General features: G+C 41.4%; 1 pseudogene across 1 annotated transcript; it reads right to left on the bottom strand.

The window, feature by feature from the left end:
* Positions 1–226: 226 nt before the first annotated feature.
* Positions 227–1,780, bottom strand: LOC307104025 (neurofilament light polypeptide-like; annotated as a pseudogene). The gene is made up of 2 exons: positions 1,774–1,780; positions 227–1,339 (listed from the first exon to the last, which is right to left on the bottom strand). The product of its transcript is annotated as a neurofilament light polypeptide-like (transcript).
* Positions 1,781–3,748: the final 1,968 nt, after the last annotated feature.

The raw sequence follows: 3,748 nt of genomic DNA, 5'->3' as shown, positions 1-3,748 counted from the left end.
TAGACCATGCACAGGCTGGCAGGAAGCCACTCTGCAAGCAAATAGATACTCTGCATAAGGAGAAAAGTCATAGCACAACATTTAATGTCCAACCTGAGTCACCTCAGAATGTTATATATATTGACTTCTTAATTCATATAGTATCGGGAACTCAACTGCTTGGTTGGTGATGGGGTTGACCTGGTTTCAGGAGGATTATTCATTAAATAATTAAGGAAAGGGGGGCTCAGTCTTTCTTCTTGGTTGCTTGCTCCTCCCCAGCACCTTCATCTTTCTTCTCGTCCTCAGCTTCTTGGGCATCTTCTCCTTCACCTTCACCTCCATCTTCCTCCTTTGTGTCCTCAAATTCTTCTTTGGCACCTTCTTCGTCTTCCTCTCCTTTCTCTTCCTCAGCTTCTTCCTTCTCCTTCTCCTCCTCTTCAGCTTCTCCTTCAGAAGGGGGTTCATCCTTAGCTTCCTCAGCTTTTTTAGCCTCAATGGTCTCCTCCACCTCGATCTGCTCCTCCTGGACTTGGCTGGTGTATTAAGAAGGAAAGGAGCGAGCGGACATCAAGTAGGAGCTAGTCTGTAAACCACCTTAGGCAGATCGACCAAAGACCTGGGAACTCTGGGAGTAGCCACTGGCTATGCTTCCCATGCTGGTGAAACTGAGCTGGGTCTCCTCACCTTCCAAGAGTTTCCTGTAAATTGCAATGTCAATGTCCAAAGCCATGTTCACATTGAGGAGGTCCTGGTATTCTTATAAATATTTCACTCTTTGTAGTTCTCAACTCATTTTCTAATTTGTTGATTGTGTCCTGCATAGCACTAATGTTGGTGTTCTGCTTATCCTCCAGCTCTTGCAGCTGCTTTCCCAGCGCTTCACTCATGCCCCGGCTTGCTTTCCATCTCCAGGGTCTTGGCCTTGAGCAGGCGGCTCTCAGACACCTCATCCTTGGTGGCGGGCACCGCGTAGGTGTTCTTGGCAGCGCTCTCAGTTAGCACAGTGAAGCAGCTCTTGTACCATTCTTCGGCATTCTGCATGTTCTTGGCAGCCAGCTTCTTGTACTGGGTGCAATGTCCTTGAGTGCGGCGGAGTGGTCGGACTTGGAGAACACATCCATCTCCACGGAGATCTGAGCGTACTGGATCTGCGCCAGCCGCTCGGCAATTTCCTCTTCATGCACCTTCTTAAGAAAGGCGATTTAGTCCATCAGGCTGTCGATGCGCTTTTCGAGCTCAGCACCTGCGAGAGCCGCCTTGTCTGCACCTTTGAATGCCTCCATCAGCCAGCCCTTGGCGTCCTCATGGTTCAGCACCTCTTCCTGGTAGCTCACCTGCAGGTTGCTCCCAGTCCCTCCTGGCCCCAGTGCCTCCTAACTGCCCACTGCCCTCTCCTCGCCAAGGATGGGGCACGGTGGGTAGGGGCACAGGCATCCCATTTTCATTAAAATGTTCAACCCAGGCCTGCTCCACTGGTGTCCACAGGCGGCCCGGGGGGAGACAGTGATCCCGGAGATGCTGGCCACTCCCGCCTGCCCAGGTCCCCGATCGGGGCCCGGACCCCATGGGTGTCATCAGGCGCTGCCCGCCCAGCCTGCCTAGTCCGATCGCAGCCTGGACCCGGCGGGCGGCATCTGGCACTGCTTGCTCTGCCTGCCCGGTCCCGATTGCAGCCTGGACCCCATGGGCGGCGTCTGGCACTGCCTGCCCCGCCTGCCTGGTCCCAATCACGGCCTGGACCTTGCGGGCAGCGTCTGGGGCTGCCTGCCCCGCCTGCATATTCAAATTTACCTGCCATCTTTGTTGGGTTAATTTTCATATCACTCCTGATTGGCTGTGGGCATAGTGGAGGTACAGTCAATTAGCATCTTTCTCTTTTATTAGTGTAGATTCAGTTAGGGAGACCTACAGGCTTGATTACAAGTGAGGCTTACTATCACAACCCAAATTTATTGCTTAAAAAAAAAGCAGGGAGCCAACTAGAAACTGAACCAAATATAAGCCCTTGAAGGGCAAATGTAAATTGGATAAGCTTTGCTATTACAAGAGCAAGAAGAAAAAATTCAGATGCAAGAATGAAAACCACATTGCATCCGCTCTAAGTAGCTGTTAAAGAAAAAAAATGATAGACTATGAAAATACTTAATACAGATTGTAAAGACATTTGTTCAAAGAGGATTTCCTAGAGTAGGTGATATTTCAGTTAATTTTTTTTAAATGTGAAGAGGTTAGCTAGATAAGAAAAAGGTGTAGGGGTCCTGAATTGCAGAGGGTGCAGGTGGGGCTAAGGGACCCCCACCTCCGTGCACGAATTTCGTGCACTGGGACTCTAAAATATATATATATATCAAACACCATTTGATATGAATCAATTACTGTTTTTTGTAAAATTATGTATAAATCTCACACCAAAAGTATCTGCAACTAACCAAGCCATAAACAAATGAGAACCAGCTGTATGATTTCATTTAGATAAAACTCAAAAACAAGTGAAACTAATCTCTAGACCTGGAAGATATGCTAATGGCTAATTATTGGAACTCTGTATGAAGATGCTTCTATGGAGCTGGTAATGTTCTATTTTTTTAATAGCAATGTAGTTATACATGTGTGAAAATCATCAATGTTATATGCATTTATGTATATTAAACTTAATTTTAAAATACTTAATAAAAGTATTGGAAGCAGAGTGTTATATCTTCCAAAAATAGGTACAATGTAATTTTTAAACTTCTTTGTAAAAGATATAAAAATATATTGTTATATGTTGTGAAAACACTTGATCAAAGTAAAAAACATGAATTTTACTGCACAAAACATAAATAATACCTTGTTACTATTATTAAAATAAAATTTATGAAGAATTGAAAGAATTTTTTTACTTAAACTTTTAAGTAAAATAGATACTAAACATTTAGTAACATAATAAAATAGGGGAAATAAATACCAAAAATGGTCAAAAGTTATCATCCTTGTATTAAATAGAGATGGATGATTTTTCTTTTCTACCTTATGCTTTTTTGATCTTTAATTTTTTTTTAAATTAACATGACTTGTTATAACTTAAAAATCATGTCATAAAAATGATCATTTCCATTTACCCTATGATTCTAAGACTGATTTTATTCTGCGAAAAAATCTTACAGAAAAAATAATGCTTTCTTTTACCATGGTATTATTTATAATAAAATAATTTGATGAACCACTAAGGAATTCATTATATGCATTTAAAAATATATTTATTATTATTATAATATATTTTATATAGGATTTATAACATAGTACCATGAGCTACAATGGTCTTAACCACTGTAATTCTTGTTCCAACAAACTCTTTACTGCTGGGATGTGCCCAGAAAGGATGTCTTGTATTAAATGAATAGTTTAAGTGCACACTATGTACTTCTTATTGAGAAGCATTCATTAAATATCAACTATCATATGGTGATGGTCTGTAATAGCTCATGTTAGAATATGTGTTTAATGTTCTGTAATGAAGGCACATAATTAAGCTGTGTTTTCAAAGTATGGATATAAATGTAAATACATTCCAAGTCTCAAGCATGAAAATAGTAGAGATTAAAGTGTTCTTTGTATTACTTAATGCAATAGACTCCAAGCCACTTGGAGTTACTGCTTTTTTACAAGGTAAGAAATTCCTGCATCTCATTTCTGTCATAAAGAAATGGAGCCTTGGAAAGTTATTTCTTGTGTGAATGAGCTAACAGTGCCCTTGAACTGGGTGTATCTTGACTCCCTAATAGAC

The sequence above is a fragment of the Cnephaeus nilssonii genome (genome assembly GCF_951640355.1).
Source record: "Cnephaeus nilssonii genome assembly, chromosome: 8".
Lineage (NCBI taxonomy): Eukaryota > Metazoa > Chordata > Mammalia > Chiroptera > Vespertilionidae > Cnephaeus > Cnephaeus nilssonii.
Note: the sequence above shows the minus strand (reverse complement) of the source record. Positions and strands in the feature narration are given on the sequence as shown.